Genomic DNA, 22,675 nt, shown 5'->3' on the forward strand with positions numbered 1-22,675 from the left:
GGGTGCAATTCTGGCATGATTTGCACTCCACAACTTTCAGAAGTTCACAGGAGCAAAGTGAAGGAGTGCAGATTTATGGCTCTGTATTTTAAATTAAATAGACTCCACAATGTGAAGTTCACAAAATTGAGGGCATTTTGGGGCCATGTTCTGTTAAAAAACCAGAGGGAAACTGCGTGTTTTTAGTGAGGAGGATTAGAACTAGGGAAGGGAAAGGGAATATGAAAATCGAGAGACAAAGGATAAAAAGACAAACGACTCCAAACGCAATACTTAGAAAAACATTTGGTGTAAACAATTGAACAACTCATGGGGGGAGAGGAAAAGGGGGAGGGGGAAGGGGAAATGAGGCAGGAGGTAACAAATTGTACGAGAAATGTACCCACTGCCTTATGTATGAAACTGTAACCCCTCTGTACATCACTTTGGCAATAAATAAGTATTCAGAAAAAAGAAATCCCCAGAAAGAGTAGAAAATACAGGTTTTTCTTTTTCAAAGCAGCAAATTCAACATCAAGGAAGTGCAACATAACAGAAATTTTAGCCAACTTTTGAACAGAAAAGCAACAAAAGTTTTCCCTACTCAACTGGTACCAGGTCTTTAGGCGCAAACAACATAGTTTTCAGTATTCATTACTGAGAACTAATTGAATGAAATTTCTACATATGGCCCTTGGACATATTCATTACTATAGATCATACCGTTTTTATTGTATGTTGTATGAAGGAATTCTTTAAGGTTCTCTTAAACATACATTCTAAATTGAATCTTCAATTTTTAATTGCACTTTACCACAACAATTCAACTTCGTTGATATGTCTAAAAGAAACTACATCTTTGGTTTTCTAAGATATGAGAGATTCGTGTAGCTGTCAGCATCACTTAGGAGAAAGATTTATGGCCCCATTCCCTGGAAAATTGGCAGGGTATCTAACTCACTAGACATACTACTGCTCAGCTCAGCTCAGGAGAAGCACTGGTGTGATATAAGAACCAGAACTCTGGTGGAAAGAAGAGTTTCTAAAGAGAGGAAAAAAAGTGAGATATTTGATATGCAACCAGAGTTGTAAATAATATTGCGAATATGTGTTAATTACCTAACGACTCTCTAAGTGACTTTTAACTGACTACATCAAAAGTGTATTACTTCTGTGACAGTAGACCATTTTGCTTATAAAGATGAACTTACTTCCATTAGGAAATAAGATGATGCTAAGTGAAATGAACTCCAATTTAGGGAACTAAGTGGTTGATCGTTGTTGTTATTTTCAACGTACTATGTGAAATTATGGCTTTTGTTTGTTTGTTTTTCCTCCTATGGTTTTACCCCTGTTGTCACTATATTGATTTTGGTAGCCTGGGCATGTTTATCTGAACTAGAGAAGGGAAGAGGAACATCAAAGTGGTGAGACAAAGGGTAAAAGGTGAACCAATGTAACAGCAATACTTCAAGACAATATGCTATAAACCAACTGTACAACTCAGAAGGGGAGGGAATTGGGGAGGGAGAAAGGTGGTAGAAAATGAGGGAGGAGGTAACAAGTTTGATAAGAAAGGTACTCACTGCCTTACATAAGTAACTGTAATCCCTCTCTACTCCACCTTGAGAAAAAAATCTCTTAAGGGTAGTTGGTAGATGGTACGTATGAGGAATAAGACAAAGAAAAAAAAGCTCAAACACACAAACAAAAAGCTCATCAAAACAAAACAAAAAACAAACAAGGATCGAATCCCACTCAAAATACCATTCTTTAATCTGGGACTCAAAACCAGGAACGATAAGCTAGTTTATGCAGACAAAAATTCCTCAGGTAGCTGGGTGCTGATGGCTCACACCTGTGAGGCTATTTTCTCAGGAGGCTGAGGCCTGGGGGAGCCCAGTAGAAAAGTCGGCACGACTCCATCTCCAGTTAAAAAGCAAAGTACTTTGCTGGAGGTATGACTCAAGTGGTAAAATAGCAGCTGTGAACAAGACAGTGTAAGGCAGAGCGTACACACACACACACACACACACACACACACACACACAGTCCTTCAGGGCTGGGGACATGGCTCAAATGGTAGAGCACCTGATTAGCAAGTGTGATACCCTGATTTCAAACCCTATTTCTGCCTTCCCCAATAAAAAAACTTTACTCGCCAGCCCCACTTTGCAGTTTGCTTCTGGCTGATCAAGTTCCACAGAGAATATCATTTGCTTTATTCTGGTTGCATCCAGAATGGTTTTCTAATGACAAGTTCATCTTTTCTAAGGTCCTCTGTTTTTCATTTCTTTCCTTCTCATTCACGAAATAACTATTATTCATTTATTCTCCCATTCATTAAATTTACTCTGTGTTAAGCACTAGGCTAAAAACTTTTTTCTAAGGTTACATGAAATTATATTTGACTGCAGCTTGGATAGAAAGCTCCAGAATGTAGAGATATTCTTCACAAATGTAATCTTAGGCCTAAGGGTGTGACCCAGCACCTCAGGAATTCACACCCTGTTATGGAATCCTGCTACAACCAATTAACACATGTTTGAGGCCAGAGATGTTGTGTGCTAAGTGCATGAGCTGTCTATTTCCAAAGCACAGGTCACATTTCCAAGTACATTAATTCTTTGTGGCCATCAACTATGTAGTCTATTGCAAAATTAATTTTGTGAGGGTCCCCCTAGTGGTATCAGAATGACGTGCAACTCAACAACTCTAAGGCTGCCAAATAACCGAGTGTTGGATTAGGGCATTTTGTGGGTTACAAATTACAGTCTGATTTATAGACTTTCAGTTCACCAATAGACTCTGAAGGGAAACAGTGTAACTTGTTGGACTTCTACTGGAACTGAGACTATTAAGGAAAACATTACAAACAAAAATAGTAATTGTGTGGAATGCTTCGCAATGATCTCATTCTACATTTACATAAACCAGACACCAGCATTTCTATTTTCTAGAAATGGACAACTCAGATCAGTTAAGGAAGCTTCCTCCCACATAGACAGATAGTGAGTGGTGTTGGGAGAAAAAACAGCAAAACATCAGCTCTTGAACACTTGCTTTGACATCTGTAAAATGTGATTCTACCTCTGGCTCTGGTGGCTCTTTCCTTGAAAATGTCTCTAGAGTGAGTACATGTCTCTTTCTAGGCTATGGTTGCTTTCTAGAAGAAGATAAGAGACTGCTTTTGAACAGAGGAATAGCTGAGCCAGGGTTTGCTGCACCTTTTGTCATGCACAGTCTACTGCACCATCATTTGTAAGTGCTTGAGTTCTTATTGGTTTGGTTACAAGTTAAATGGATGGTCACTTAGTTTTCAAAGTGACTCAAAGATATACGAACATTGTGTATTTACAGATATCCATAATTTTGATAAAGATTACATTGCCAGAGTGTTTCCTTCATACTGGATTGCTACTGATGAATAAGGGCCATTTCTGTCACCCTCAGTGTTCTAGAAAATCACTTCTTAATTAAATAGTTCAAGACATTTGAAAAATTGTGTTGAAACTATCCTGTTAGAATGTCAGCTCTATGAAGACAAGGCAGGGGTTTTTAATTTGTTATTTACTGATGTCTTTCCAGGGCCAAATATAGTATCTAACATGAAGCAGATGCCCAGAAAGTATTTGTTAAATAAAAAGTTAACTGCAAGCCAGGTGCTAGTAATCCTAGCTACTCAGGAGGCTGAGATCTGAGGATAATAGTTCGAAGCCAGCCTGGGTAGAAAAGTCTGTGAAACTCTTTTTTTTTTTTGTCAATCCTGGGGCTTGAACTCAGGGCCTGGCCACTGTCCCTGAGCTTCTTTTGCTCAAGGCTAATGTGCCACTTAAGTCACAGTGACACTTCTGGTACTGAGGAACTGAAACCAGGGTTTCGTATATGTTAGGCAAGCACTCTTCCACTAAGCCACATTCTCCCAGCCCAAATGTGTGAAACTCCTATCACCAATAAACGGCTCAGAAAAAGCCAGAAATAGCACTGTGGCTCAAGTGGTAGAGCCCTAGCCTTGAGCAAAAAGAATATCAGGAACAGTGCCCAGGCCTGAGTTCAAGCCCCAGGACAGGCAAAAATAAATAAATAAATAAATAAATAATAAAACCCCCCAAAACGTTAACTGCATCATAACCTCACTGATTCAAATGATGGCTTTTGAGTAGAAAACTGTATCTGATTTTGAACTATTCTGTGATAAATCTCTTTCACTTTCCTATACAGTATCGACTGGTTCCTTTGGTGCCTTCTAGACTTCATAAAAATGGCCATGAAAGAGAAAAGCAAGCTTTGGGCAGATGATCTAACAACCACAAGTGAATTTAATGTTAAAGAAGTCATCGTGTACATTATTATCCCGCATCAGAAATCCAGCTATGATACTCACGGCTTCATCTTGCTGTGCCCTGCATTGCACCCATTGCTTCTTTGTGCCAACAGAACCTAAGTTGTACATTCACACTTTTGGGGCCACTTTCTTGGGAAAAAGGAATTGCATTCCTGGGACTACTAGGTAATAAAACTTGAAGGGGTCTTTGAGAGGTTTCCTATCCTTCCTAAAAAAAAAAATAGCTTGAGCTTTCCCCCTACAGGTCCTGAGTTGATAGGTCTGAGCAGAGGTATAGGAATTTTGCTGCAGGAGCTGCACACTGAAAAACAGAAATCCGTGCTTCCCTCTAAGATTCACGGCATAGCTTTGTTCTGACCCAGAAGTCCATTTGCAGAGAGAGAGACAGATCAAGGGAGTCAATACCTTAGCCAGGCAGGTACTGAGTTCTCCTAGGAGTGTCAGGAGATCATCCTCCCTTTCTTTTTCCTTTCTAGGTTGGCCTTCTGTCACTTGAGAGGTCTGGGATGAACGGTGGTGATTGCAGGGTACTCTATGCCTCGGGAATGGCCATCTCTTTCCTCAGAAGCCAGGAAGCTGCAGTTATTCTTGCCAGCCACCATCACTGAATGCATGAGAATAATGCATGCTCCTTCCCCCCCCCGAAAAAATCCCAAACAAAAAACAAGTTGGCTGGCTGGCATAGTTCCTCTGAGAGTTGCCTCTTGTTTTCTTATTTATTTTGGTTACCTTTCCTCAAAATATATTAATATTCCATTTCCTCTCTATCACAACTAGCTGAAATCTTGGTTGACCATCAAGGATGTCTAAACACTAGAAGAAAAACTAAATGGAGTATGCTCCTCTCATTCTGCCAAGAGTGTCATGCTTCGCAGAACAGGCACAACTGGAAGTAGAGCAAGCAAGACTGCGCTACGGCCCTCCGAGCTGAAGGGTCTGGCAAATGCATTATGGATTGAACCAACTCGTTGATGAGGCTTCCCTGGTGTTCTGCGGGTGATTGGCATGTAGACAGGCAACACTGCACAGAGAATCTGGCAACAGATTTAGCTTCTAAACAGATCACTTGGCTGAAGAATATAGACTTTTGAGGGACCCCCTAACCTTGATGCTTGCATTTCTCACCAAAGACACAACTGTCTGGGCTCTTCCGTCCCAGTGACTTCTACTTCTCTCCTATACCAGCTATGGTTTTTGTTAAATTATGATTGTCAAAGCTATTCACTTGTTTGTCAATATATATATATATATATTTATTGAGCATCAACTATATTGGTAGTAAAAATTATCAACAGAACATTTAATTTGACCATAGAAATAGCAAATATGCTCCAGGTTTTTCAGTTGTTAAGCACGGAAGCTAGAGAGAAGCAGCTACAACTCTCTCTCTCTCTCTCTCTCTCTCTGTGTGTGTGTGTGTGTGTGTGTGTGTCTGTGTCTGTGTGTGTGTTGGTACTGGGTCTTGAACTCAATGCCTTGCACTCCTGCTTAGCTTTTTTGCTATAGGCTGGTACTATACTTCTTGTGCCACATCTCCACTTCCAGATTTTTGCTGGTTAATTGGAGTTAAGAGTCTCATGTTTCTTTTTGGCCTGAGCTGGATCTAATTGTGACCCTCAGATCTCAGCCCCTAACTAGCTAGGATTATAGGCATGAGACATCTGAGTCTGGCTGGTAGTTTGTCTTTTAAACAAGAGAGGCACCATATATATTTCTCTCCTTTCTCAAGAAACAATGAATGATAGAAAGATGACATTCAATTATGCTCTCAGGAAAAGTTGAATGTCTGAAGCATTCTTTGGAATATGTATCATTTCTTTTTTTCTTTGTAGAAAAGTCATCCATTTATTCATTCAGCAAATATTTGAGTATCTGCTATACAGCAGGAAGGGTACTCTGGGGTAAGTTGAGGGTGGGAACAGTCTGACAAACTCATTTTTCAATTTATAAAACCTACAACCTGACAAGGGAACCATGCAGTAAACAGTCTTCAAAGAAAATTAACAAAATGATGCACCTCAACATTAATAATTATTAAGGAAGATGTAAATAAAAACCACAGTTATATGTTGCTTCATGTTCATCACAGTAGCTATTATATACAAACAAACATAGAAAAATAACAAATGTTGAAAAAGATGTCAGAAAATTAGAGCCCCTGCACATTGCTTTGAGGGATGTAAAATGATGCCTTTGTTATGGAAAAAATATGGTAGTTCCTCAAAAAACGAATGGTAGATCGTTCATGCAGTCCATTAGTTCTTCATCTGGTTATATAGGAGCCAAATGAGCCTGCAGCAATGACTTGAAAAGGCAGGGTCATGTGCCACTTAACAATTAGGTCCACAGAAATGTCACTGGGCATTTTTGTATGCAAACATTGTCTAGTGCCCTTACACAAATCTACGTGGTCTCAATCAAGCCCCTGATGCAATCAAGAGGCATGGAAGCAAACTTAAGATGTATGAGGTTGCTGACAGTGTCACATCTCATCCTGTTAGTAGGAATATATGCTAATAGAAGAATGAAACAGAGTATAGTAAATATGCAAACCAGCGTTGCAGTCATTTATTTTCAGTGTCAAGCACTGTATATTGTAGATGATTATATGTGTTATACTTACACACAACTAGCAGCATTGTAGGTTTGCTTACTCCAGACTCACTGAAAGCATGAGGCATACATTACTCTAATACCTTGCAATGGCTTCAGAGTCACTAGGTGATAGGAATTTTTCAGCTCCATTGTAATCTTATGAGACTACTGTCACATAAGCTATCATTTGAATATGTTATATGACCATTTGTACATCCATGTTCATACATTATTTATAATAACTCAACAAGCCAGTAATAAAATATACTGCTCATACATATGGGATATTAGCTTTAAACAGAGAAGTAGCTCTGACACATGGTACAAGATGGAGACATTTTGAAGACAGTATGTGCAGTAAAATAAGCCAGGATAATAATATACCACACAGCATATGACTTCACTCATATGTAGTACTTATAGTAATGGAACTCTGGATAATATACCACACAGCATATGACTCCACTCATATGTAGTACTCACAGTAATGAAACTCCTATTGAATGTAGAATGAAAGTTGATAAGTGTTCAGGGGAGCAGAAAATAAGATAAAGTTCCATTTGGGAAGATGAAAAAACTCTGAAGATAGGGAGTATGATGATTAAAATTGTAAATCCTATGTTAGGTATATTTTAGTATATTTTAGCAAATGGACACCAGAAAGGGTCCAGTTATTACAGAGAATAAGTCAGAATGGTAACTGATTGCTTAGGGATGGAAGAGGTGACAGACTGCGAATAGCTGTCTAGGACAGTCCTCCCTGAGAAACTACCTTCTGGGTAGGGTTTGTGATTCCAAGAGGAACAGAGACAGCTTCAAAATGATGAGTTTTAGGAGCAAGTCACTGCATCTTCAGTCAGGGGGAATGTAAGTTTTTGCTCTGAACTTCACACAAATAGAAATTTGTATGAAACTCATACAATGGAAACATGATTTCAGCAGTTTTTTGAGATGCTCTAAATATTAATTTTTAACAGTTCATGCTGTTCAGATTCATTCATCTCCCCAAAGGGAACTTTGCATCATTTTGCTGCGAAGACACTGGAAATCTAACAGTAAATCTTTTGGGAAAGCATATAATACAGAATTATAGAACCATAGCACCTCTAGATTAGAAAGGGCCCTACAGAGGCCTTTTGTCTCCTCTGACCCTTGTTTCCTTCCAGCCTGTTGTCTTGGCTCCTAAACAGGCACCTCAAAATACAGGGGTACACAGAGGGCCTTCCCACTGGACAAAGAAGGGCTCTCCTGTGTTGAGATCAGAGTTATTTTCAGGTGCCTCTCACTTGGTTCTATTCACCAGACTAACTTTGTGTGTTACCTTGACTGGGCTACCAGATGCCCAGACACTTGGTCAAGCATTTGTTTTTGGTGTTTGTAAGACCATTTTTAGGTGAGATTAATATTTAGCTCAGTAGACTGAGTGAATCAGATGGTCCTCTATCAGCACCTGCTGATTGGCTGAAGGGCTGAATAGAAGAAAGGACGAATTCTCTTCCAAGAGGGAATCCTTCTTCTGCATGGCCTTTGAACTGGGGTATTGGCTCTTCCTAGTTTTACCACACATTCTGAACTTTGGATTGCAAACCTACATGCATCCACTTTCTTCAGCTTTGCTAAAAGGAAAAAGAAACAAGTGTGGACAGACATGATTTCTTAATCCACATGGTTAAGAATCATAAAGGTCTTTGTCAGCCCAAAACCTGTAGTCAGTACCCTGGGCCACACAATACAGTAGGCATTTAAAAGATTTTCCAGAATAATATACAATGATGGCATGGGAATGAGAGAAAAGTAGTGCTAAAAAGAGGAGAAAAGGGGAAAAAAAGCATAGTACAAAGAAAAGTTATTTAATAGGAAAATATTAATTGATATCTCATTCTCTTGCATGCCTTGCATTCTCTTGCATACACAAGACTCTTCATAGGAAGGTATTTTTTAACCACCACTAGCAGAATATATGGCACATAAGGAAAAATTACTTAAGGATAGCTAATGAGAGAGAAATCAAGTCATAAACAATCTCAATATATACTCAATCTTCATGCTGGTTAACTTTAAAAACTGGCATTCATGGTGAAGACTATCAATACTGAAGAAATACTGTAGGAAAATAAAGTATTTACCTTTAAACAATATAGACACCTACCAGAGTTCTAAAATTAAAAAGGGGGAAATAAATAAGGTAGAGAAACCTATTCAATCTGGAGCCTTGGGGGGAAAAATACCATCTATTTCTAACTAATAATGAACTGGGATAAATCTGTGAACTGGCCACCGTTTTTACAATTCTGAGCCCAAAGCCGTAGGCACAGAGACTCACTATTCATTGAAAAAAACCAATAGTGTAAGTCCTGAGAATAATTCCATCACCACCTGCCACACAAACCAAACTACCCAGAGAGTGAGCATTATGTATGCGGAAGATCCTCCCAAACACACACACACACACACACACACACACACACGTCCCTTTCCATGGTGATCACTGCGTGGGCTCACCTTCATGCTATGGCCACTGGATGAGGGTCCCAGTGAGGGCCTCAGAGCTCTCGCTCTCCTCCTGGAGGCCCAGTGGATTCTGTATAGCCAGCCCAGCATCCCAAATGACTGCCTGGGACTCAAGGCTGATAGTGGATTTCCTGCGGGGCAGAGCCAAGCACTGTAAACGGTCCAGCCAGATGTTTCTCTATATGGTCCTGGCAGCCCATGGCTTGGGAAAGAGCCAGAATCTGGCCCAGTTTCTCTATACTGGAAAGCTTGATGGAATGCTGGGGCAGTGCCATCCCAGAATAAAAGTGGTGGTCGCTCCAATCAGCACATCGTTCCCATTTGCCTTGGGAGTCCCTCCAAGGGGGGGGGGGGCGGGTGAGCAAAAGTGGGTGTGGCCTGGGGGGAGGAGGGAAGGCGGCGCCGGGAAGGTGGACGGAGAAGAAAGGTTGTGAGTGATTGGAAGCGGATGCCAGATGGAGCGGGAAAGCGGCGCTCGCCAGCCTCCCTCCGCACATGTGTGGCCACCAGGGGATTGCCTGGCTATGCGCACTGCTTCACATCTGTCAGCTAAATCAAAGATGCATAATTGAAGATGCAAAGCGAGAAACATTACGTGGTTCGCAAGGCTCCCCCGGGGCTCTGGGGTCTGTAATCCGGTGAGGAGATTGTAATGAGGCTCGAGCCTCGCCTTCTCATCTGCGAGAGCTTCTCGCGCCAGCTGTGCTCAAGGATGCAGAAAACTTTTATTTTATTTTTAAATTTTTTTTGCAAAATATGCACAGTGTCTCTTGATTGGTGACTGCCTGCCTAGTTCTTTTGGCACCTTTTGGTCTTCTCCCCTAAAGAAATGCTTCTTTTTGAAGCTTGAGCAATTTTGAGCAGGAGAAAGGCTCAAAGGCTTTGGGACAAATGGGTCAAGGAAGGTTGTGCTAGAACAGATCATTAACCTGCTACATTGTCTTTGTACCAATCTGAGACAGTCCCAAGTGTTCAATCCTAAACACAACCCATATTGAAGATAAAAATGATATTTAAGGATGGATATAGGGAGATAGTGCAAATGGGATTCTTTGCTTGTGTGCTCACTACATAAAGGTACCAAACATTCTGCGTTAAAGGGATTTTTTCCCCTCATTTCTAATCATTGCAGACCAATACTTCCATGATATGCAATAAAAGCTAATTATTAGAACAAGTACAAAAACATCCCCAAACATTTAAGTATAAATTCACTTTTAAATAAATGCTAAAGTCAGCCAGGTGCTGGTGGTGCATGCATGCTGTAATACTAGCTACTCAGGAGGCTGAGATCTGAGGATTAGAGTGTGAGGCCAGCCAGGGCAGGAAACTCTGTGAGACTCTTATCTCCAACTAACCATCAAAAAGTTGGAAGTTGAGCTGTGGCTCAAGTGGCAGAGTGCTAACCTTGAGCCAAAAGGACAGTGTCCAGGCCCTAAGTTCAAGTCCCAAGATTATAAAATAAAAAACCAGAAAAGTTTAAGTTCAAATATGGCATAGTTAGATGTGGTAGCAATGTTAAATTTCAATAACATTTCTAAATACTTTGTTTCTTATTACTCTGTACTTATTTTAGGTGACACTTTAACCACTAATGTTCTTCTGGAGATTTAAGAGAAATATAACAAATGTGACCGTATAGATCATTTTTTAAGTGTAAGAAAATTCAGATGAAACAGTTTGGCATTGTCTAGTATTTACCTTTTATTCTTGATATTTTTCACAGCGTTCATATTAGCTATTAAAGATTGTGTTTCTGATCTGCCTGGTATGAAGCACTACTTGAAAACAAAAAAACAATCTCAACATTTATGTGATTTCTAGACTTTGTTCATGGTCTTGATGACATGACATTCAGAAATAGACTGATGTTTATTATATATTTACATATGCATTTATATAAATGCATGTATTTGGCCATACTGCAAACTGAACTCAGAACGTCTTGCTTGCTAGGCAAGCATTCTACCACTTGAACCATACCTCCAACCCCCATTTTGCTTTAGTTATTTTTTAGCTAGGGTCTAATGTTTTTGACTGGAGACAGCGTTCGCCCTCAAGCCTCCTACTTATGTCTCTCCTCTCCAGTGTCTGGGATTACAGGCTTGTACCCCCATATTCGTTTTTTTTTTTTTCTTTTCCATTGAGGTAGAATCTTCCTATCTTTTTTCTTTTTTTGTGGAGCTTGGAAGGCAGTCAGGGTTGGCCTTAAACTTCCTCTTGATTTCTGCCTTCTGAGTGGCTGTAATTACAGGCATAAACAATCATACCTGGCATTCATCTGTTTTCCTCTCTAGTGCTGAGAATAAAACGCAGTGCCTGGAATAAAATGAAGTGTCCATTGCAGGCTAAGCTTTATCACTGGGTTACTCCCCAAACTCTTATGAGTCTTTTGATGTTAAAGTCACCTCTTTTATGTGTTGGAATTTCTGGTTTGTGAGCTAAAGAAGAATAGGTTTTTGCTGTTTTTTCCCCCAAGGATGTGTGTTCACCTCTCTGAGAGAGATAGCCCCGTGGTGAGATGCCTGAAGCATTTGTTACCTCAGACAGCCTGAGATACTCCTTCTAGAGAAGAAACCTGGGTTCAAGGCGGGGGTGGGGTGGGGTGGGGATGGCTACTTCAGTGGATAAGATCAGGCAGCCATGAACTGAGCTTCAGGGGCTCCGGAAGCCTGAGTACATATCATAGTTCCTCAGCAAATCTTAAATTATCTTGCTGGTTCAAATCTCACCTAGGGAGCAAAAATGAAGGCGGTTTTGCCAGTAATGCACCTCATCTTAATGCCCAGTTCTTTTCTATGGCATATCTTTTATTTTCTAAAGAAGTAAATGCAGAGCTGTACGTGATGATCTGGGAGAGTTTTTCCACTGCAGCTAGGGCTCAGGGTGGGCCTGCTGGGGAAGTACTTAGCTTTATGCTGTAAACCACTCTCCCAGCAGGCAGGTCTAGTCAGGATGAGCTGGAGTACTTGGCCCTGTCAATCTTGTTCTGGGCACAGGGCATGACCCAGAAGAGGGGCGTAGTGTGTTTACATTTTAGTTGTCTCCAAACAGCCAGTTATGTCAGATCCATGGGCACGCATAGAAATACTGGAAAGGATTTTGTGGTGAAGGCAAAATTGCTCAAGCAGAAAGACAAGTTTTCCTTTCCACTGGGTTAGCCAGGTCAAGATGAGAAAGGAGGCCTTATTTTTGTATCATGAAGTCCATCAACTTGGGTTTGGTTAGCCAGAGTGAGAAAAGGGCACAATAATAATTCACCTCTGTATAACAAAGTAAACAGGACTCAAGATACCAAAATACAGTGAGAACAAAACAGGACAGCCTGGGGAGAAAAGCACCAAATAGCACGACCCAAGCACCTCTTAGAACCCCAAAGATAAGGAAACAAAGAACCTCTTCTGAAATTGTACTGTTACTTTTAGATGACTCTATATTCTTTACCTCACATATGGGGTATATCATGAGCACACCCAAGAAAAGCTGGGAGGGGGGCACAGAAGGAGTGGAAAGTGGGTGAATATATATATATATACATATATACATATATATACATATATGTATATATATATTCATGGCTGGGACTATGGCTTAGCAGTAGAGTGCTTGCTTTGCATGCATGAAGCCCTGAGTTCAATTCTTCAGCACCACAGAAACAGAAAAAAAGCCAGAAGCGGCGCTGTGGCTCAAGTGGCAGAGTGCTAGCCTTGAGCAAAAAGAAGCCAGGCCCTGAGTCCACGCCCCAGGACTGGAACCTGCCACCCCCCCCCAAATATTTACCTACATATGAGGGGCCCTTCAGGTACACAGGATATTGATGAAAGTGAACTAAGCAACTCATGTGCAGTGACGGGAAGAAGGGAATGAGAGAGAACAGATGCTACTAAACAAAAGGAAAGAAATGTATTATCACCTGAATTGGAAGAAATGGTTTTATTGTTAAAGTTCATAGAGTTCATAAGTTTTGTGGAGTATAATGATTACTTTCATCATTGTGAAGATTAAAATGCATACTGTGAAATATATGTAGTAACAAACTCAAAAACATTTATTTCCGCACCTTAAGTTGAAAATAAACAATTTTCAATATCCAAAGTCTAATAAGAACTTGCAAACCTCTTGTATGAGAACTGGGTGCTTACTGAGAGCAAGCAAGGGAAGCTAATTCGTTGATTGTGAGAAACGTGGAGTGGTTCTAGTGAGAGCAGTTTGGAGTAGAAGCAGCCACGTTACCCATGAAGTTCAAGTTCCTTCAAGCAAGCATGAACTTCATGAAGGGCTGGTTCAGCTTCACTTCTGAACTGTGCATTATTCTTCAAACAAAGATCTGAGCAAAACTAGAGGCACGTGGGGTTTCTGGTTATTAATCTTGTTCTTAGCCCGGGCTCTGAAGTGGCATCCTGCCTTGCAGGCACGGCCTCACTGGGAGAAGGCTTGGGTTTGGCATTTCCTCAGTGACCCGCCTGGCCCCGATGCGTAACTCCTGCAGGATTTTCTTTTTGAAAACGCTGCAGAGAACCCTTTGAGTGCAAACCTGCCCTAGCAGGCCTGTCTTACACATACATCCCTTAGAAATGCTTTCTGTTTTCTTCTCAATGTGCTGTTTTGAGTGGGCGTGCTTCCTACTTTTAGCTTTATCTGTGGCACAGTAAAGTTGCGATCTAAGTGTGGAGGGAGCAATTTCAAATGTGTGCTTCGGTTCTTTCTTCCAAAATGAAGAGATCTTTTCTTTGTAAACCTCTCCTTTTCAAAGTTTTTTTTGAGGGTCATTTGGTTGTGTGGCATAGAAATGATTGTTCCGAACTTCAAATATTTGATTTCACATACTGCTCAGCTGAGTAGCCCTACATGCTTTGCATTACTGACAGAACCCTTAGTTACAAGGAAGTTCTAGGCCTCGTGTTCTTTCAAGGCTGTTTGGCCCCAAATGATCTTCTTTATAATTTTCAGAGTAGCAACCCTAAAGAGTAAAACCCATACTCATTCATTTAATACAGGTAGAAAATATTTTATGATGTGAGATTCTTACGCACAGAGTTCTTATGTGCAATTGGTATTGACTGAAACAGTTATCAAAGTAAACTATCAACTCCCTGGGCAGTTAAGAAAATGTTATGTCAAGAAGTGAATCACGGCACATCTCTTCATGCAGGTTTTGTTTTTTCCTCTCCAGGAAAGAGAGGAAGAATTGGCTGTTGCTGGGAATTCATCCTGGGATATGCCCAGAAGTGCTAGTAAACACAAGAGGTCCAGGCAGCCAAGGGCTGCTCCCCTTGTGACGTAGGCTTTGAGCCACTGCCATGTTCTGCCTTATCCAGAGCATAGAAGAGCCAACTCAATCACATTTCATTAGCAATCTCTGATAATTAAATAACCAGTAACTATGCTATAGACTTATGCAGGTAGGGGAAAATTGGAAGAAGGAAGAAGGGAAAGAAAGGCAAAAGGAAAGAAAGAGAACTAAAAGAGACAAGGAAGAGAAAGAGGAAGGAAGGAAGGCGGAGAGAGGGGGGAAGGAAGGAAGGAAGGAAAGACTACACAGATGAAAACCTTTGGAATGAAAAGATAAAAGATAATATATATATATACATATATATATATACATATATATAATCTGCCTTGTATTATTGTAGGCAAGAAGAAGTTTGATCCATGTCAAGCAAGGTCTCTCAAATTCAGTGTAATTAAAAAATTAAACACCATTTCCCTGTCCATCACAGCGAAGGAGCTGCTCATCCCTCCTGGTCCCTGGAGTTTACCTAAATATCCAAGATGTTTCTGTCTTAAGTGAATGCCTTAGTCAGAGACTTCTAGGAGCTAAAAGCTGCCTCACATATAAATGTTGAAAATGTTTTCATCTCCTAGAGTTACCTACTTCATTATTATTGTTCATTCTTGCCAGAGTTGCTTGGCACATTGTTAGAGGCTGTGGATCCTGTTCCTTGAAAACCAACGAGATGTCTAGACCGGGGTTAAAAGCTTTCTTCAATTACAGCCACAGTGATGTTCCCTTCTCTTTCATCTTGGGCCGCTGAGGAACTCAGCCTCCATCCTCACTATTGTCCTGAAAGGTTATGTGTGCCCTGCTACCATTCAGTTTGTGCATCGAAACAGAAGCTCTAAGCATTATTTTCCCTTGCTTAAGTTGGCACAGCCACCTGGGGGTGGGACTTTGCTACTCTCATTCTTTTAAAAGTTCTTTTTTTCCTTGATCTTCTATCACATTAATGTCCTGCTCTGTGCCAGATATGTCCTTCATGTGAGCATTCTCTGAGGCAACTTCCTTGACGGGGTTGTAACTGCGGATCTCCTTCAAGCCGGGGACATATTTGCCACTCTTCTTTCTCTTCATGAAGTTGGCTCATTTTTAACCTGACTATAGCTAGAGCTGTACTGGCTACTACAGAGGGTTTCTAAATGATCTACAACAATTACTGAATGTCAGCTAATCTCCACAAATTTTCATAAAGCATTATGAAGGGCAACGTGTAGCTACAGTAACAAACCAATAATCCTTGCTGACTTCTCAGAGGCCACACAGTCAGTTGGATAAAAGCCAGTTTATGAATCACTTTTTCTCCTCATGATATTAGGATATATTTGCATAGAAGCAAGTTAAGAGTTGACATAGAATAGTTTTATTGTAATAAAAAGTTGTATAAACATGTAGATTATCATAGCATTAAGAAGTCTGATGGAATTATTTAATCAAGCACAAAGATGTACAAATTGATGTACAATAGATTGGATAACTTCAGGGCATAGTCAACATTCGTAATTAGGTGCTAATTATTCATCTTGTATAGAAAATATCTGGCTTTAATTTTTTTCCTTCCTGCTGCTACATTTCTGTTTATATTAGTGCTACAGACAAGCTAGGAAACAATGTACAGCTCAATCTTTAAAACTTTTAATCTCCTGAAATATTTCAAAATATAAGTGGCCATGAGGAATTCTAATGGATTTCAATTATATTTGCATATTGCCTAGTGAGCTAAACAGATGCCGTATTAAACGTAGTAAGGGCAACCCCATCTATGCTAGTTCCACCTCTTACAGAAGTGAGGTGCTCTCTATTCTGCTCCCACACAATGCAACAGGCTTACACATCACATCAATAACAATTCATATTAGGTGCTATGATCTGTCGGGCAGGGTTACTTTGCTTTCCACTTAATATTGTATCACGGTAACCCTGAGGTAGGCCTTCCTAATCCCATTTATCATACGAGGAGCTTGATCTCAGTCGCATGCAGCCACCCACAGCGGTGGGTCAGAGGGCTGCCTTCCACAGACATTCCTGGGGTCCAGCCCCCAATAGCAACTGGACTCTGAGAAAGCTGCTGAGAAAAATTGCTTACAGTTTCATAGATAGCAAAACTTTGGAGGCCCCTGAGATACTTACAAACTCCTCCTTCCTTGAATGTTGTAAATTAATCTCAGCTTGAAGATACAAATGATCATCAGCTCTGGGACACTGTTATTGCTATAGTTTAGATCTTTTTTTTTTTTTTTTTTTTTTTTTTTGCCAGTCAGCTTGGAGTGAGGGCCTGAGCACTGTCCCTGGCTTCTTTTTGCTCAAGGCTAGCACTCTACCTCTTGCCACAGTGCCACTTCCGGCCTTTTCGGTTTATGTGGTGCTGAGGAATCAAACCCAGGGCTTCCTGCATGCTAGGAGAGCACTCCACCACTAAGCCACATTCTCAGCCCTGTAGTTTAGATCTTAAATGCCCCTCTTCTATGCCCATGTATGGCCCTCTAGCTTGTTTATTTGGCTGTGGGGAGGTGCTGGAACTTTTAATCCATATGGTTTAGTGGGAATGTATCTCTCCTCTTGGGTTCTGGTCTTCCTCTCTCCCTCTTTGTCACTTTCCATGGGTCATGATGTGAACAGGCCTCCTCCACCCATGTGCTCCTGCCATGATATACCATGCTGCCCAAACCTCAAAGCAAAGGGCCAAGTAACTACGGACATCTGAAAGCACAGGCCCCAAATGAATCTTTCCTGTGGATCATATCAGCCATTTTGTGACAGCGATAGAAAATGGATTAATACAATAGTTTTAAAGCCTCTAAATATGGAATTGGGTTCCAATTTAAATTCCAGTTGTGTCACTTAGTAGTCCTGAATATAAATCACTCTAAGCTTTTAGTGTTTTTTTTATATGTCAAATGGGATGGATCTGTAAAAAATGTACATGTGTCTGGTACCTAGGAAGCCCTCAGAGATGTTAGTGCCATGATACCTCTGTAGCTCAAAGTAGATTTTAAGAATATGTCAATATCATAAATGATTCCAATATACATACTCAGACAATTTAGTAAAGATAAATGCATTGTCTAAATGATATAGACCCTTATAGTAATGTGATGCATTAGCTTACATATAATGTGAGAAGGTAAATATTATGTCATATTTATCTGCCTGTAGCTTAAAGAGCCTGCCTTAGACCATGTAAAGCAAAGAGATAATGTCTTGGAATACCAAAACACAGCACTATATTTTTATAAAACAAAGTAAACATTCTAATTAAATTATATTCAAAGAAGAGTTTTAAACAACAAGTGAGATGGGAATTAATAAGTACTCTAGAGGCCCAAACTTGGGCTTTCCTCTGGGATGAGCTAGGACACAAAGGATATTTGTTTATTTGTTCATTTATTCAATCCTCCTCTCTTTTATCCATGTAACAAATATTTATTAGTGTTGCTAAGCTGTGCTTTGTTGGGACTAGAGATATTGGTATTTACTCCACCACTGGAGGTAAGAACAGGAAGAACTTTAAGCTGACTAGGTTTCATAGCAAATGCTTGCTGCATTGCCTCAGGTATTGTGAGAAGGGATCCAAATAGGCCTCTGCTATTGTGGCGGGTCCCTGCTTGATTTGAAATGGTACATACATAGGAACCACACATACACTGGGGCACATTAACGGGCCCAGAGAAAGCAGCCATCATGTGCTTTGCCGCAGACATAGGCTTCTATGTAGCCTCCAAAAATAAAATTTATACTAAGGCAGGAGCTACTTAGGAAATTCATTTGGGCCTGTAACAGTGCTATAGCTCTGGTTCAGAGTGCTACCTTTCATTGATATTTCTCTATTGGCCAGCCATCAACTGAAACTGTGTCTTGCTGAATTAAGCTTTGAGTTCAAAACAGAAACAATGGAGGAAATGGTGTGTGCAAGTAGAATGGTTTTCACCTGCAATTTCTATGCGACATTGATGCACAAACTGCACTGTTTAGTGTAATTGTGGCAAAAAGGATTCCATACTCTATCTCATGTCCAACACACACACACACACACCCTCATCATGATGCATTCAGAGCTCTAATAGTTCAGGCCGTAGCTCAGTGGCTGTTTCATGCATCCAGAGCATGGGACCCTAGTAGGGTAAGACTCTAGTAGGGTTGATGATGAAGCACCCCACATGGTTTGGTGGGTTTCAGGAGCTCTTATAGGAAAGAAGAATATGATGATGACGGGCTAGGAGGTGATTAGTCATCTGGCTCTTAAGTGAGACCCTCTGTACAGACATGGGCACTAGAGAAAGGCTGTCGTCTCATCTTTTAAAATCTGGGTGAGTTTTGTGCCTACAATGATCATTCTTTCTGTAGAAGCAAGGCGAGGCCAGTTTCTGGGTCTGGAGCCTTTTGCAAATAGAAACTACTTCCTGCATTTTGAAACAGTTGCCCTAGGTGACCTGAGCTGCCCCACTGTGCTGCACTGTGTCACGCTCTAAGTGACCAAGGCTCTAGACGATGGGATCCCACAAGATGAGGGTGGAATGGCAAGGAATATCGAGTTACCAGATACTCAAGTAAAGGAACCACCTTGGAAATGATCATCTAGCTCTGGCTGCCTGGGCTGACTGTGTGGAATGAAGACAAGCTGACAAGCTCTCCCAGAATTCCCAGCCCACAAAACGCTGGACAAAAATAACACGATCATATGAAAAGCAAATGTGTTGGAGGTATTTTGTCCTACAGCGCATGACTGGGAGCCAGTGGCGGGAAGGAAAAGTACAAAAACCAATGGTTTAAGCAGATAGGTGATAGAGAACAGAACTTAGCATTGCTTATCATTGCTTAATACCCCCCAAATCCACTTTTCTATTACCTAGTAAATACTCTGATTATACTAGAACAGAGGAAAAATTTAAAACAGGAACAATATATACTGTATCACTTTGGTTTTAATCTGGCTCTTTTTTTTTTCTTTTTCCTGGATCTTGTAGGGTCCTTTTCCATTGCTACTCCAGAATATATGTTTAAACAGATTTGTCCTCAGAATTTTTCCTTCTCCCATTTGGACACTCTTTACTCTCATTAGTTGCAAACAGTACTCCACACAGACAGCATTGCACACAGTTTTAGGCCCCTCATTTCAAAGTCTGTCCTGGGCTTACGTTTCTTATTCTCCCATCTTCAGGAACTCAAAACTGCCTTCTTGGAACCAGAAAATCAGTCTCAAATCAAACCTTTTTCCCACATGAGCAAGTTTCTCCACCTGTCTTTCTGACTCCTGCCTCTTGAATTGCCAAGCTATTCTTTTCTGAAATACCTTTTCCTGCTCTGTCCCTCTCACTTCTCTGGTTCTTGTCTAGACTTCTGCCACAGCCTATAATGGTTGCCCTACACCTGGTTCCATCTCTCAAGTGTGACCTAAACAAGTCATTTCCATATTGCATTGGTAGAGAATCGGCAAGTTATGAAATTCAATTTTAAAATAAAACAATTAGGATAGAATGACACAGAATGGAATATATTCGTATTCGATTTCAATTTAAATGATTTGAATTTAAATTTCTACTTGAAGTATGTTTGTGCCAGATTGCAATGGAAATGTATTTATAACTGTCATCTCTGATCACAGAAAGATAGAAATCCAATTCTGGTCATATCAGTCTTCTGTTCAAACATCACCAATCTCTGGATTTGAAATTGGAGCTTCACTCTTGCCCTACCATGTGAGCCACAGCTTTAGTTTGCCTTTTATTGGTTATATTGGAGAAGGAGCCTCATGAGCTTTTCTGACTAGCCTAAAATTGGATCTCAGCATCCTAATTAGGTAGGATTACAGGTGTACGCCACCAGCACTGGGCTTCAAATATCTTTAATGGAGACCCGCTGCCACCCAAAGGAAGTTACCACTCTTCTTTTGGGCCATGGCATTCCAGACTTTGTCCAAATCTCTTTTTAAGCTCATCTACAACTACTTTTCTTCTCAAGATCCTACCCAAGTGGATGGCTGGTGGTCTGTTCTCTGAATACATTCCATGCATGTGCTCTGGTGTCTTGTTTTTTTGTTTAAGTTGCTCTCCTTGCCTTCTGTGCTATGTCTACATATCAACTCTCATTTCAGTGCTAAAGAGGCATGGAAAAGGCCAGGCATTAGAGTCGTGCCTATATCTCTGCCACTGAGGGGCTGGACAAGTTATAGGATCTACAGGCTGAATTTTCTTATATTTAAGGAGATCCTCTAAAGCTGAAGATAATATGAGTTACCATACATAATGCAACTCCCAATGCTGTCTTATTCCGGTTCTCTTATAGAAATGTTTCAAAAATAAGACTGATAGAATATTTACAATCATACAGTTGCCATTTATATCACATGCTATTTTTAATTTTGCAATAGTCAGAACCCCCTGATCCGAGATTGGGAGTTTAAAAATAGCTCTCTGGTGTTTCTCTCGGTGTCTAACCAAATGAATTTTATATGGAAAGTATTCTAATCAGGGCAAAGTCCCACCGGTGTGCACCCTGCAAAAATCCACAAGGACAAGTTCTTACTACTCTGACTTTCTTTTCACCTCATAGATAGCAGCACATACATCATTGAAAGTCTGTATCCATGAGCAGGATAAATTAGAATGGAAACTATCAGTAATTTGCATATGGAATAATGTCAGGTACAAGTTTTTGTTTCAGCTCAAATGTATGTTTTAATATGCTTGACCAGGTCGCAATGGAAAACGTATTTGTCTCTGGTGGCTGTGATGGAAGGAAGGTGGAAAATCGTTAATGGTAACCGACCATTTCTATCAGACAGATGCTCCTTCCTGATCCACACTGGTCGTGCTTTCCTGTTCCACCATCTCCATCTCACACGCTCAGAGGGAGACTAGACACCGCCCATTCTTATTATCCTAAAACAGAGGTCAGGAAGATCAAATCTCTACATTCTGTGTGGTACTTTGGGAAAGTCAGCAAGAAGGTAGAGAGGAAAAATCTGAAACTAGTTATTTTAGGGAGAAAGGAGCCTTCAAATCTTGAAAAGTTGGAGTGAGTCAAATACCCCAAAGATCAAATGTGCAAATGTCAGGGCTGCACTTACTCATTCCTCCTAGTGAATGCTCTTTTCCTCCTAATCCATTATGCTAATACATATGCCACATTTTATGAGGCCAAGGTGAAAACTAATCAGGCTCTATTGTAACTAAGCCTGTTTAGCTGACATATGACACCCAAATGGAATTCTAGCTGGCAAATCAAGCCTGATGGTATCTGCTGCGAGGTGATGAATAATGAGGTAATCACAAAGGATTGTCTCACAAAGAAGGTGGCAAAACAGGCTTTGGATCTCAAGTTTTAACCCTTTTTTACTGGACATCTGGTGCTGCAAACACTGTTGTGACTGGACTGCTGTAATCCTGACTCACATCTGGGCTAACTCCATGGCACCATTTCATTGAATTTTGTGGTGTGGAAAAACTCGTAGCTGCCTATGACTATCTAAGAATTTGGAGGACTCCAAAAGGCTCCGGGCTTTTCTGTGGCCTGGAATGAGCCACTGGCAATGGCCTTTGCTTCGTGTCTTCAGTGCACTTGGGCTTGCAGATGGCATAGACAGAAGGGCTCCCCTGGAGGAGGAGAGCCAGGTGCAGCTGAGAACCAGCAAGCCGGAAGAGGCAGCTAATACCTGTGTCACCATCAGAATCACTGAGGTCACTGTGGCCTCGAGACAACCAAGAGAAAACCTGAATCACCAAGTTGACAATGACTGGGATTTGCTTACCAATTATTTTATTTTTAATTATAAAAGTTTAATGAGTACAATGTATGTGTGTGTGTGTGTGTGCGCGCGCGCGCATGCGGAACTGAGAGCCTGCATGCTGTCCCTGAGCTTTTTTTCTTCTTCTTCCTTTTTTTTCCCCCTCAAGGCTAATGCTCTATCATTTGAGGCTTTTGGTGTTTAACTGGAATAAGAATCCCATGGACTTTCCTGCCTAGGCTGGCTT

General features: G+C 40.7%; 1 protein-coding gene across 1 annotated transcript in view; it reads right to left on the minus strand.

Moving 5' to 3' along the window:
- Slc25a21 (solute carrier family 25 member 21) overlaps positions 1–22,675 on the minus strand; it is a 473,302-nt gene that overhangs the window by 66,058 nt on the left and 384,569 nt on the right. The gene's annotated exons all lie outside the window — the stretch shown is intronic.

Source organism: Perognathus longimembris, chromosome 14 (assembly GCF_023159225.1).
Source record: "Perognathus longimembris pacificus isolate PPM17 chromosome 14, ASM2315922v1, whole genome shotgun sequence".
Taxonomy (NCBI): Eukaryota; Metazoa; Chordata; class Mammalia; order Rodentia; family Heteromyidae; genus Perognathus; species Perognathus longimembris.